At 39.1% G+C, this 14,908-nt stretch overlaps 1 protein-coding gene across 1 annotated transcript in view; it reads left to right on the forward strand.

Annotated features, from left to right (window-relative positions):
• THADA (THADA armadillo repeat containing) overlaps positions 1–14,908 on the forward strand; it is a 166,197-nt gene that overhangs the window by 61,888 nt on the left and 89,401 nt on the right. The window lies entirely within an intron of this gene.

Raw genomic sequence — 14,908 nt, forward strand, 5'->3', positions numbered from 1 at the left:
TTTTTAAGCTTCTCTTCGGCTTTTATTCCTAAAGGAAAAACATACTATTTGGTTGGACTAACCTATATTATTAATGCTTGTTTTGGGGGCTGGAAAGAAATTGAGCTCGTGCTAGCCATTGTGTGACTTGTCTGTAAGTCTTCATCTGCAAATGCTGTGCGGCATGTTTGCTGCCGCAAAGAGGGTAGATGAGCTTGACTGACTTGAGCAGTGCAAGGTTTGCTGTACAGATTGCTGATGGGTTTTTCATTCCTGCAGAATGGTTGATTGTTCATAACACATAATTATATAGATTTGTAGATGTGTATATTTATATCTCCATATCCATTCATATATGTAAATATATACATGTATAGCTAGATAAAGATACGGATATATCCTATAATTCTAAGACAACTTTTAAAGTTTTTATACAGTCTATCTTTCATTTATATACTGATTACATCAAGATATTCAGCAGTTTTTACTATTCTGTATGCCACTGGTGTGGGATGGGGAGCCTTGTAAGTGTACAAGGCAGGGGTAGGTAAGGAGAAAAGAGCATAATCAGTGTTTGAGAGGAAGTCTTGCTATTAGTGTGAAAGTTTCAGAGTAATTGGGTGAGAAAGCTCCATACCTAATCTTGCTCCTTTAGTAGTGAAATGACATAAAGTTGTTATCCTAAGATCTTCCAATTTTTATTCTAAACTACAGTTTATGTTAGCAAATAACAGTATCTCTGTCTGCTTATTCTTCACAGCAGATGTGATGTATCTCTTGCTTCTTACAATGTTTCTTTGAATTTTTAAGAGTAAATAATAACCTACTAATTTTTCTTAAGTAATGGGTTTTTAAATGCACTCTGTTTAATAATAAAAAAATGGGGTTTTTATGCAGTAGTTGAATCTTAAATGCTTTTTGGCGAAATGTTTAGAACTGTATTTATTGGTTACATAATTAGCTGTGGATTTATGCTATTGTTAATACACCAGAGAATGCTTATTCATATTTTATTTTTTAATATAATGCTTCAACATAGCTTCTGGTATTAGTAATAGATGAGGTTTTGATAAGCTTTTGGTTACAGTTTTTGAGGTTTGTCTTTGTATTTATATTATGACCACTACTTTTGGCAAGGTACATATACCAGCAAAGTAATTCTTCACACTTAATTAGCTCTTGGTGTTATTTAAATCTGTTCAAAAGATGTGGGGAGAAAAAAACAATAAAATCCTTAAAAGAGCCTGAAACATTTAAGAGACCTGTATCATTGAACCTACCTTCCTTTAACGGAGGCCCTAAAGAGGAGTGATGTGGCAGACAGAGATGATGTGTTGTGTGTTTTCCTTCCACTGAATTAAAGTGCTGTGGATACAGGTACAGACTGGAGTAATACTCATATATTTCAGGCATAAAATTGTATGTGAGTGTACAGACATGCATTTTCTGATGGGTTGCTTAGCAAAGCATTGGCATTTTTTATAGTTGCCAGGGCACAATACCAAGGAATCTGTAGAGGGAAGTGTATTTATTATATAGCTCAGTGTGCTGTTACTGGCTATATTTCTATGTACAGCTCATATGCCCTTGTTCTGTGAATACCGTGATTGTTTTCAGTTCACTATGACCACGTTACTTGCAATAAATAGGGGTGATTTACTGAGGTGAGATAAATGTGTTGCTATTTGCCCTTCTGTTTCCCTTCATTTGGTTGTTCTTTAGAAAGTGATAATAAATTGTTGTGAAGTAACCACTTAAGAGAGGATCACAGAGAAGGCCTGGTGCTAAATGCCCTGTGCATCAGGACATTAAATTGTGTATAGTAACTGTTCCTTTGAATTGCTCAATATTGTGTTATGCAATTATGACATTTAATTGCTGTATTTTTACTGTGAGATTTTTACACTTTATTGTTGTACCACTGTCAAGGGAAGGTACCGCTTATGGTGCAGGGAGAAGAGATCTTCAGACTCTTTCTGGGGCTCAACCTGCAATGAAGTGTCATTGATTTGTAGCTCTAAGAGGATGAACAGAATACTTATTGTGTTTGCAAGTGAATGAGCAGTTCTCTGAACAAAACTTGGTTTAGCAAGAAGAATTCAAAATGAGCTTTTGAAGAGTTTCACTTAAGCCTGAGTGGAATTTTCCATCTAGTAGGAGTAGAGCTGTGGTTGCTCTGACTGTGCTAAGATGAATTGCACAATATGAGTAGGATTAAATGCTACAAGGACAAATCACAATCTCTGTGTGCATGCTTGTTACTTCCTGTTGAACCAGGGCATTTGATTACCTATCTGCAGTTCTATTAAAAGTTACTTTTTCCCCTTCCCCCATGCAGATGTTCTATATGGAGGTGAACACTTTGATTCACAACTTATTACTTCACTTTTTTTTTTCCCAAGACTTAGATAGGTCTGCTTTAATGGTTACTTTCTAAGATGAAGGAATGTACAGAATGTTTTGGATTAACAGGGAGGTAATCAGGAGGATATGTTTTAAGTACGAAACAAAAACATAACCTCCCTTTCGCCTCCTCCTCTTCCTTTAGAAGACCTGTGATCTCCTCAGAATAATCTAAATTTGAGTTACCTTCTGTCCTCTCATACCAGGGCATGGATAAAGTGTTTGCTTAGTGTTAAATATTTTGGGCTGAATGCTCTGCAGGAGTAAACTGAGTATTGCTATATTGACTTGGATGTTTTCATTCATTGAAGTCTAGCCCTATTTGAGAGTGTGACTTTTTAATCTTTTAAGAGTAGTTTTAAAAAATTAGCTTTAAAATGTCAAACAATATAAGGGGTTTTTAAAACTCTTTGGGTGTATGTGCCTTGTCTTCCACTTGATGAAACTGTTAAATTCTTAGCGAAATTTCGCCTTTAAAATTTTGTCAAATAGCCAGATTTCAAAGCAGTATCGCTTCTAGGTATATTATGTTGCAAGTCCTTGAAGAAACTTGCTATCTGGTGGCAATTTAAATGGAAATGTGAACATCTTTCCATGAAATTATCACAGTTAGGAAATAAACAATATTTTATTGTGCAGAATTTTTGTAGCTTTCATCTTTCTGTTAACTGGAGGAGTTAAATTCTGAAGTCCCCTGATGCTGTTTTCAGTCAGGCACCAAGATAAGTGGCAGTGGCATGAACTAGTCCTTTACAGCTGTTCTGTTCTTCTTCCTGCCCTTCTGCATCCACTATCCCAAACTCATATCGTACCATTTTGATTTTGCACTTGAGTGAGCTTGTCTTTAATATACAAGATAATTACTGTGACGATTATTTAGTGACAGACAGTACAACTGCCTGAAAGGAGGGTGTGGAGAGGAGGGAGCTGGCCTCTTCTCCCAAGTGACAGGGGACAGGACGAGAGGGAATGGCCTCAAGCTCCGCCAGGGGAGGTTGAGGCTGGACATCAAAAAAAAAGGGTCATTGGGCACTGGCACAGGCTGCCCAGGGAGGTGGTTGAGTCACCTTCCCTGGAGGTGTTTAAGGGATGGGTGGACGAGGTGCTGAGGGGCATGGTTTAGTGTTTGATAGGAATGGTTGGACTCAGTGATCCAATGGGTCTCTTCCAACCTGGTGATTCTGATGTGTGGTCTGATGTGAAAGCAAAACTGTGTTTGCAAGGAAAGATTTTCTGTAGGATCGAGCATTGTGAGCTGTCCCGTTACTGAATTCCTAAAAGAGTGCTTAGAGAAGGAGAGGGGAAGTCACATCAGCTGCAAGCAGGCTGGCAGCTCAAATGCTATTGTGGCTGTGATGGGAAGACATAAACAGATCTGTTACTTGATCTGGATGCATCTGCTTAAAAGTGTGTGGATTTACATGGATCTAGTTATCTCCTATCTTGCAAAGGCAGAGGAAACAACTGAACTTTTTTATTGGACACCTTTCCTTGGAAGTTACTACTTTTTCAGCTTGCTTGTCAGGATGGGTTCTGTGAAACCTAATGGGCCACTGGCAAAGTCAGCTTTCTTAAAAATCACACAGCTGAAGGCGGCAAGCTATCAGGAGTGTCCTCTGTGATCCCTTTCTCACAGCAGTGCTGTGGCGCTCTGCAAGCACCAACACAGGGTTCCATGGGTTCCTGTGAGTCACATCCATGTGCAGTGCTTTAAGGCCTGCCGTGCTGGTTGCCTGTGGCTCAGGATGATGTTCCTTTGCTAAACTTTGGGGGTTTTTGACTTTTGGAGAGGTTGGTTGGACCAAACTCTTTAAAGATCTGTTTCCCTAGGGATTTGGTGGACTCTTTTTGGATACATTACTTAACTCTCACCTTCTTACGTTTCTTAGCAGAGAATTACATTTGTCAGGCTGTCCCTCTGCAAGAAGTGGTGCAGGCTGTTGCCCCTAATTTCTTTCAAATCTCAGTGAGAAAGTAAAAAAAATCCTAGGGGCCATGATTCCACGAGTTTTACACGTGTAATGGGGTACTCTTGGGTTTATTCAGTGGGTAAATAAGCTGAGTTTTGTTGACTTACATCTTTTATAAATATTAACAGATGCCAATCCAGACTAATGTGCAAAATATGGGTTTCTGTTATAAAAGATAAGACTCTATCCATGAAGTGAGAGGTTTGGTGTAAATTGTTCCATAAATCATTCTGCACAAAGTGCTGTTCAGAGATTTAACTATTGTCAATACCAGCAAACTTAGAAAGATAATTTAAAAATGCTGTTACTCAAAATATAAATTTCTGTTTGAAATATGAAGTTGAATTTTAATCTCTTATAATCAATTTTGGTGTAGAGTATTTAAAAATATTTGCAGGAAAATTAAAAATAGTCCTTCAGTTGCACTCTGCTTGAACCTCATGCAAAACACTAATTGCTTTCAATGGTTCTCTGAGTAGTAAATTAAGATCTCATGATGTTGCATAAAACTGTATCCCCAAACATGGTTTTCAATTGCCAGGTATACTTAATATAGTTATGTTATTGTGCAGTCTTTTGCCATTGACTGACTTATCTCTGGTTCTTTGAAGCTTACCTAATAAGATGCAGAATGCTATTCTGATGCAGCTTGGCCTGTTTTTTTTCTCTCCCTGTCGCTTTTTTCACTTAAGTTCCCAAATTCCTTGCATATTCTTTTCAGACATCATTGCTCAGTTCATTTCAGATAAGGGGGAAATATTAGTTCCATAGGTGACATCTTTTGCTTTTGAACAACAAATCAAATTCTGTAAAGATGCGTATGTAAAACTATAGTCTCACTGTTGTAACCTGTGTATGATAATGATGCAAATAATTGAGTTCTATGTTCTAGGCAATTTGAAAAAAAGTTTATTAAATAAGTGAGATTGATCCAGGTTTATTTTAGCTTCTTAGGAAGTGGAGCACCTGACTATGAATTCTGGGATTCTCCAAGAGTCACAGTTGTGTCTTATTTTGTAAGTCTATGAGAGCTTGCTTTTTAAGGAAACATCTTAAGGCAAGGCCCATGTATAGTTGTATTAATATTCTAGAAAGTGGTATGAATTTAAACGGTCACTGATCAATAATGTTACTTGCATGTTGGTTGCTTTTTTCAAGAAAGTCAATCTTTGTTGACCTGTGCGTATTAGTTTTATTACTCTGTATGGTGTTTAATTGTGTTAAATTATATCCAGTCTGTCACATGCGTGGTTCTGCTGCATTGTAGCCCTATGACAAAATTTGTACAGGCTTCATGGGAAAAGGGCCTGGGGTAGGATGAAATTCAAATGTAAAATAAAAAGTGTCTGTGAGACTTTAAAATAAAATAAAATTTTAACTTTATGCGAGACAAGGAGATAAGGGAGTGAGGGAATTCTGGTAAAAAGATATCTTCAGTTTGTTTGAGAAGAGCTTGATGGAAGACATTCATGTATACCTTGTTAAAATTGTCATTTTTATAAGTTGTTTAAATGGAGCTTCCTTGATTTTAGTTTTGTTTCACACCTGTCCAATTGTGTATGTGGGTTTAGTACATCATGCTGTGTCTGACTTGAAAGCAGACGTCTGACTTTCTGTAGGTCAAACACCAGTATCCTTGGTGAGTGGCCAAAATAAGATAGCTGAATGGTTGTGCTAAGTGCGCTTCCTCTGCCCTTCTCCTCTTTTTCCTTTATTTTAGAGTGGCATGTCGCCAGTAGAAGTAATGTTAAAACTTGCCCATTTTCAATTGTAATTTCTTTAAGACTAGGAATCTTATCAGGAGTCTGATAAGCAAAGTGGTTTTGAGGGAGTGCCTTTTCATATTAGATGAGCATGTGTTTGACCGTATTAAAATAGCTGCTCTTGATTACAGTTGTTTATAAAACCATCTGCCTGGGTTTCCATGTCACATACATGTATTCTCAGTCTTTGGTCTCTGCTTTTTCCTTTGGTTTGATGTTTGGTGTTTTTTTTTCTTGATCTAATGTCTGATCAGTATAACTGCTTAGCATTATAACCTCTTTCAATTATTTGGAATACCCGTGATACTAGAAGCAGGCTCTGACACATCAGAATGTACTGTCCTTGCTGGTGAAGCTTGTGAGGATCACTTTTCATTGCTGTACAAAGACAGATATTGTTTTGATTAAAGGCGAGGTTCTCAAAGCACAGGAGCTGGTATAGGCATTTGGAAAAAGGAGCAATGCACACACCTAAAACATACATTAGCATGCATTGGTTTTTAGATTCTTATCGTTTTATGCTGTATTTTGTAGTGTTAAATCTCTTGCCTGACATCTGAGATGGAAGTTTTACATGGCTGGGGAAGAAAGATGGAGGAGGGGGAATGCATTTCCCCTCTGAGCATAACTCCTTTCTTGTGAGGAGACTGGCTTGGAATTCCTCCATTTCGACTTAGATTCTCTTCTCTGTGCAATCCTGATTGTGTAGTCATTGATACTGGACTGTAAAATATTTATGGAATAGTTCACTGTCAGTATATATTAATAAGAAGTTTTTCAGACCTCTTTTTTTAGCATTTTAAAAAAAGAAATAGTAAACAGGCTGCAATTCTTTCCGTTTTGATTAAGTTTAAATTGTAGTGCTAGCGAAGACTGCAAAGCACTTGATTGGCAGTAGGCTGTTCAAGACCTTCTGATCAAAAAAATCATTTACATCTTGTACGTTCTTTGTTGTATTCCTCAGTCTTTTCTCTTAAACTATGGCAAATGTTCTTTTCATGATCAAGTGGTACTGATGGGAAATTTTACAACATCTCTGTATTCATTATTGATTCCTTATTGCATTTTTTACTGTGTTCATTTATCTGTTTGCTTCTGACTGACACGTTATCACCTGAAGCAATTTAGAACATATTCACAAATTCTAGGGAGCTGTCAGATCATGGGAAATAAGAGGCAATGTCTAGCAGATGTCTAGCACTGAGAGTAATGATATCTTTCACCAGTGTTGCAAACTACTGAAAAGGGCCAATGTCTGGGACACTAAGTTAAAATTGGATATATGCTGCTACTTATTTGATCCACTGAAAAACATGATGGGGTGCTCAACAATTAGTGAAGTAATTGTATTATTCATTTACATGATAAAATTAGTGACTCAATAATACTTTGCTGGTCAAGATAAGTAGTGAAATAGTAGCATTTAGCTGCTTCTGCAAAAGTGCTGGAGAGAAACAATGTAAGATAGCTGAATTATTTAAAAAGAATGGTCTGAGTTTGTAAAGAGTCAATATTGGGAAGACTTTTTAGCAATGGGCTAGCTACTTCTGGTGGTATGGCTGAAAGGAAACTGTCTTTGAGAACTCAGATCCTTTGGCTGTTGTATGCTTGTTTACAATCAGCTGAAGCTTTCAAAATCATCACAAGGTTCTGAGACTTGATTTATGCATCCAACTTCCCTCTCATAGGGTTCAAAATACTGATACAGTTACTAAGACAGAAAGTAGATTGTCTACATTCTTTGTTGTGTTTTTCTTAACTGTTTTGTTAGTAAGTGGTGTGTGTTTCTTTCTGTTACTCTGAAGTTGAAATATGGTTGTGAATGAAACCTTTTATTTTACAAAATTGTGATTTAAGAGCAGTTGTTCTTTCTCTAGAATGCTATGAACCAAAAACTGATGAAAAGAGACTCTAACCTGCTGTGACTTAAATAAATAGTTAAATAAACCTAGAGATTAGCTACCTGGAGATATTATTTGAGATTTCTTCATAGGAAGGCAAGAAAAGAGATGCCATTTAAATTGTGTCAGCACGTTCTATGGCAGATCTCCATTTGAAGATAACATATTTCTGTTGGTCTAAAATTTACATGCAGTATTAGTAACATTTTTCGTAGGTTTGCATTTTAGAGATCTTAGTTGGCTGGCTGAACCACAACAATTCAAGTTTCTGTTGTTGTTTCAGCTTGGTATCAGTTGTTCACTTTTTACAATAACCTAGGTCTTGGTGACAAAAGAAGTGTCAGTAATTTCTTTGTAGAGATCCCTTGGAAACACGTGGAGAAACAACTCCTGGCATAGCTTGTGAACAGCCTGTGTAGTTTCAGCAGAATTTACGGCTACTCTGACTCATAAGGTGCTTCTGTGGAAAACATTGGCCTTCCAAAAACATAAGGTTTTATCTTAATTGCCCAAGTTGGAAGAATGAAATACCCAACACAATGTATAAAAGAGATAAGAAGTTTGGGCAACCATTATCTTAACTTTAAAGAAAATAGGTAAGAATTAGTGGCTTAGTACTGCATAAATAACCTGAAATTAAACTTGATCTGTTTCTGTCCATGGTTGTGTTCAAACATTTTCTGGATTACATTCATGCATTGATTGTAAAACTAAAACTTCCAGCATTTGTTGATACTTTTGTAATGTTTTTCTACTTGTCACATAAATATTGAGATGCTATATCAAAGCGCAGATTATTCTGAGTTTTTTTTTTCCTTCTTAATTTCAAATTAAAGAACAAAAAAATTGTCTTCAGACCAATTATAATGCAGGTTTCCATGGTGAAATAATTTTTTAAAATTAAGTGCTTTGGATACTTTACTTGTGAAGAAACACAGAGATCTAACAAAATGGAAAATAGTTGTGTTTCCCTAAAACAAAAATGCAAACCAAGCAAATCAAATGAACAAAAGAAACTTTTTTTATATATATATAGGAAATCATTGTTCATAGTCCAGGAAACCTTACTGTTATGTTAATGAACAGGTACTGTCCTGCTGTCTTGCTGTTTTGTCCCCAGTATGGAGGTCCAAGTTACATTAATTGTGTGGAACTAAGAGTTTTGGTTGTTTTGGGGTTCTTTTAATGCTGTTTTTTGACTTCTCTTTGCCTGGAAACCTGTAATACTGCATTTCAAAGTTGCTAAATTTTGTCTTTCAACAGAGAACTTAAACGGGAAAAAAAGAACATGTAAATAATCATGAAGACTTTAACTAAAAAAAGTCTTTTATTTCACTTAAGGCAGACAGTACAATGCTCTTGACTCTTTCCAATAGGAACTGAATCTGTTGCTAAACACTTTTCTTGGTGATGCCCATCTTTTCCCCTAATACAATTCAATTGTTTTAATTCTTACTTTAGAATTGATAATATGACTTGGAACCATTGAGCTGTGTGGTGAAGGAAAGAGAAAACCTCTTTCTTGTACAACTCGCTGTGTCTATATAGGTTCAAACAGAGGCCTTATTACAATTTTTCTTTTCCTGCGCACTTGTGACATAACTAGCTCCAGGGTTTAAAGGACACCATCTATTTAATTTTTATTTATTCATCTATTTTTAATCAGTTTTGTCTTTTACAAACCCTAGAGGCTATTAAAAATCTTTAAATAGTAGGCAGAGTTGGTTTGTTTGAATTGCAGGTGTGTGCCTTTCCTGACTTTATGCTGCCCTCTTCCCCCATACTCTTTTTGTGATGGTGGTAGAATACCTGGTTTGACTTAGAAGATCAGAAGCCCCTTCTGCAGAATGTTCTCCTCCTTACTGTTCAGTTTGTTCTCCCATTGTTTCAGTTCTGTTTTTAAGGCTGTTCCCAATGCCATGTTCTGATATTTCATGGAGGCAATGGATGTTCAGGTATTTCAGCTGTAAGCAAAATTGTGATGCTCCAATACTGTCTAGGGGAACTGTATTGTTAATAAGAAGGCATATAATTGATAATGCGCAGATCGTTTTGACAACATACAGTAAACCTGGAAATAGATATTTTCCTCCTTGTTAATCTTTCTAACAGCTTTAAGTATTGCTTAATGTAGTGGACATATTTTCAACTACAAGTGTGATTTTTCCAGTTAATTCTACTTATTTGTTTCTGTGAACTTCATATAAAAGGTAATCATTATTTGGTTTGTCAGTTTGGGTAATATAAGGGGGAGTAATTAGAAAGGGAGAAAAATAAGCACAAAGGAAACGCCTGCGTTTTTTTGGGGTTTTGGTTTTTTTTCTTAAAGAAGTTTAAGATATTTTTATTTACAGCTAGCGTTCTGTTATTTGTAGCCAGAGTAATAAATCTGATGCTTTGATGTGTGCAGAGGAGTATAGAATCTTTGTGCCTTATGAGAATTGGTCATAAATTATGTCAGTTAGGAGGGTTGTTCAGGATCTATGTGTTAAAGCTGGAATGGACCAGTGGAAATCCATTGAATCTATAGTTACACAAAGTGAAACCTTCTCAGATTTATTGACTTTTTGTTCTTGATCATGGACTGTTTGAAGTAAACATGTTTCTATTATTCTATTCTATGATTCTAAACATGTTTACATCCAATACCTCGTGCACCTAGATAAACAGTACCGAGTTCAATGTGTAGTACTACTTCAACAATTGTTAATAGCCCTCAAGATTTAACAGAAGTGTATCATGTGAGGATTTTGTGAGTTTCACTGCTTGTTGCTGCCTTGAGATATAATAATTAGGTTGGCATACTGTATGTTTTTACATAGAATAAAAATTAAATTAATTCTTAGATTTTTTAAAGTCTATTTATATATGATCTGCATGTAAAGAAAGTGTCACATACTGAAAATACTTCCTTTCTCTAACCAAGTATTTTTCAAATCGAAGAAAATGAAGCAGGTTAAATACAGGTTTGTACAAATACAAGTGATGCCTTAACCAATTCAAGACTCCATTGCTTGTACTTGTCTGCAGAGAAGATGAGAAGAGGTAGCCCACAACAGGTTTTAGTCATATAGTTGCCAGGTAAAGCATAGAGTCTGAATGGTGAAGTGGCCAAGGTTGGAGGTCCTGTTCCCTTCTGCCAACATCCTGGCGAAGCAGTTGCCACCAGATAAGTGAAACTAATCTCAGGGGTGGCACTGTGCGAAACTGCTGAGTGATAAATACCAAAATAGTTTAAGACCCTTGAAGTATTTCTTTCCTTAAGCTTAACATGTATTGTTGCAGGTACAAACTGAATTATAGGGATTGCTGTAATTGTGTAATGACTTTTATTGATATGGCTTGTGAGATTGCTTCCATAATTGTTGTTAAATCCTAAATAAAATAAATATTTAAGAATGCAGATTGTGGATTTTGTGTTAAAGCGGATAGTTGATCTTGGAGGCTGATATAACAGTAAAGAAAAATTTGCTGCACTGGGTTATGTTGTTGTTCTGTGTTAATCAGTTATTTTGTTTGCATTCACTCTTCCTCTGGCATTTTGAGAATTGATTCTGTTTAGTTTTATTTACAGGTAAAAGAATACATCTAAGTGAGACTCAGTAAGGTCAAAACTGCCCATTCATAATCTAGGATGCTGTTACAGTTTATGGAAAAAGCAATGTGTATTTTGACATTCTTCTGGCTAACTTCTTGCTTTATTCAGGAATGAAGCCAAGCGCCTTCAAAACATGTACACATAAGTGCCTTCAGGGTATGCAGAAGTTCAGGGATAGGTCACTAGTGGTGACTTGGCATGATATCTTGCATGTGTACGTGAAAACTGTTTTTGAAATGTTATCAGTATTGTTGCTTGCAGGGTGGGGAGCTATTTTCTTTTGAAAGAAAAAGAGATTTTTTAAAAATACTTTTTTTAAAAAAAAGTAGAAGAAACAGTAGGAGTGTTAACCCATCTCAGATTTGGGAAGTTACTTGTCAGTGTGAAATACCTTCCCAGTGTTCCCATATGTGTTCCTGTAAGCAGTTACTTTATTCTTAAACTTCTGTGATGCTTTTGTGCCTTAATAATGACTTTATAGGAGTGCTCTTCTGAGGCTTTTGAGTAAGACGTTGGTTCCTGTGACTACACTGCACTCTGTGTAACAATTGGCAGTATGAGAAGAGAAGTTTGCATTGGTGTACAGCAGGTGTGTGGTACAGTGGCAGGTTGGTGGTTGGATTGCCCTTTGGGTGAGTGGTAGTTGTGGGTTTGCATTTCCCTCAGGCACAGAAGGTTGCAGAACTGGGTCCCCCGTGTCCAGGGCTAGTTCTCCACTGACTGGGCAGCCTTGTTTGCTCAGGAGTAGAGGTTGTCATTGCCTCCTGATTTAGGATCCTCAGAGTGCTAAACAGAGGGTTCCAGTCAGTCTTCTATATGGGGTAATACTCAGCTGCTGAGGTTCTTGTAGAGAACAATGTAGGGCAAGAATAGAGGTGAAGATTAGGTTTGTCTCTAGTTTTTAGAATTGCACTTCTGCCTTATATACATTCGATATAAAAGCAGAGGTGACAGTCTCTGTGGATCCAGACTTTAGGCAACTGAGACAATTTTGTCTATAATGTGAAATTATTTTATTTCGAAATGCAGAGCATTCATTTCTATTTGTCTAGTAGATTGATGAAATAATAGTGTGGAACAAATTTTATGTACTGGTTCTTCATGTATGTATGTGCGTATGTTAAGAGTCTTTAATGTCATGTTTTTACAAGACAATAAAGTTAGAGTCGGTTTATGTAAAAATTGTTCTCAGCTTCATTTTTTATTACTAGGAAAAAACCCACAGAATTCCATTCTAATTCATTTCATCATGTTTGAGTAGAAAACGCCTTCTGAAGCATGTAGTGGAAACCCTGGCATTTTACCCATTTTCCACTCTTCCTGTTGAAGACATGTCAAATTCCTTGAGATTTATAAAAGGTCATGAACAAAATTTGACCCACAGGCACTCAACCTCCTCATCGCCACAATCCATCTCAGTGATGTCCAAGTCCTCCCTTACAAAGAGGGCTACCCCACCTCCTCTCCTACCCTTCCTGTCCCGCCTGAAAAGCTTATACCCCACCAAAGCCGTATTCCAGTTATATGAGTCGTCCCACCACGTTTCCGTGATGGCAACGACATCATAGGCCCCTTGCCCTACGACAGCTTCCAGTTCTTCCTTCTTATTCCCCATGCTGCGTGCATTGGTGTAAATGCACTTCAGCTGAGCTGCCGAGCCTTCAGCCCTCCTAGAGGGAACAGGGTTCGTTCCCAACTGCCTGGTAACTGGAGTAGTTAACACCAGAGTGCCTGCATCTCCCTTAGCACCCCGAGGTGTGTTCTCCCCCACTTTTTGTGCGGTGAGGTACTGGTGGTCCTCGCCCGCGCACCCTCTCCCAATCACCAATTCCCCACATCCAGGCTCGTTCCTGTCTAGCCTGGGCTCAACCCCCTCCCCCTTCACATCTAGTTTAAAGCTCGATTTATGAGCTTGGCTAGGTTTCTGGCAAGGGCTTTAGCCCCCCTAGGAGACCCATGTGCCCCGCCCTTAGCGAGAAAGCCTGGGGGTGCGTGAGCCCCCCCATGATCAAAAAAGCCAAAGCCCCTCTCCTCACACCAGGCTCGGAGCCAGGTATTAATCGAATTCTTCATCCTGGCTTCCCCCTCCTCTCTATTTAGCATTGGGATGGAGCAGAATACTACTTGTGCCCCAGAGCCCTCCATCATTCTCCCAGTGGCCCTGAAGCCATTCTTGATGGCTTTGGCCTTTTTGTTTGTTAGGTCGTCATTACCAGTTTGGACTACTATCAGAGGATAGTAGTCTGTCTCGTGGACCAGGGAAGGAAGTTTTCTAGCTACCTCCTTCCCTGATGCACCCGGCAAGCAGCAGACCTCTCTGTGGAGCGGGTCCGGTCTGCAAATGGGTCCCTCCGTTCCTTTTAGGAGGGAGTCCCCTACAACAATCACCCTCCTCTTCTTCTTGATGGAGGATGTTTTTATCTTTTTCTGAGAATGGTGCAGCCTAGGGAAGGATTCTAGGCTGTGGGAGCCACCATCCTCATCCTCAGGGCTGGATTCCACCTGCAGCACCTGGTACTTGTTCGCCAGGGGGATCTGGGGCTTTGCTGTCTGGGTGAGGGGAGCAGGTTTCCTTCCTCTGGCAGGAACTTGCTGCCACTCCCCATCTCTTGTTCCCCCAACCCTGCAGTTTGCAGGTGGATGATGTTCGGACACCCCAGCCCCAGCAGGCTGCTGAGTTAGCAAGAGGGCCCTGCTCCACTGGTCAGTCTCCCTCTCACACTCCCTGATGGTCCTCAGTCTCTTCACCTCCTCTCTTAGCTCCTTCACCATGAGAAGGAGTTCCCCCACTCGAGTGCAGCTTTCACAAGTGGGGCCAGGACCAGAGGCACGAGCCGGTGTGGGAGGGGGGCACTGCCTGCAGCCCAGGGTCTGGGTAGCTGCATGCACCCACTGTGGCTCTGTCTGTGTGGCAGCATCCACCCTGCCTGCTGCAGCACACGGAGCAGCTTTAACCTTCTGCCGGGTGGCCACCATGGTCTTCGGTGTCTTCTGCCTATTCCCTAGGTCCTCTCTGCGCCCTGCCTTCTCGCCCTGCCCGCTCGAACTGCCGCTCAAACTGCCCCGCACCTCTTTGCCACGCTCCTCTTCGCCGTGCTCCAGGAGTGGTGGTAAATGGTGCAAAATCCAGCTGGAGGCCAGTGACAAGTGGGGTTCCCCAGGGCTCAGTGCTGGGTCCAGCCCTGTTCAATGTCTTCATCAATGACCTAGTTGAAGGCATCGAGTGCTCCCTTAGCAAGTTTGCAGACAACACTAAGCTGGGTGGAAGTGTTGATCTGCTGGAGGGTCGGGAGG

The sequence above is a fragment of the Phaenicophaeus curvirostris genome, chromosome 2 (genome assembly GCF_032191515.1).
Source record: "Phaenicophaeus curvirostris isolate KB17595 chromosome 2, BPBGC_Pcur_1.0, whole genome shotgun sequence".
In the NCBI taxonomy this organism is placed as follows: domain Eukaryota; kingdom Metazoa; phylum Chordata; class Aves; order Cuculiformes; family Cuculidae; genus Phaenicophaeus; species Phaenicophaeus curvirostris.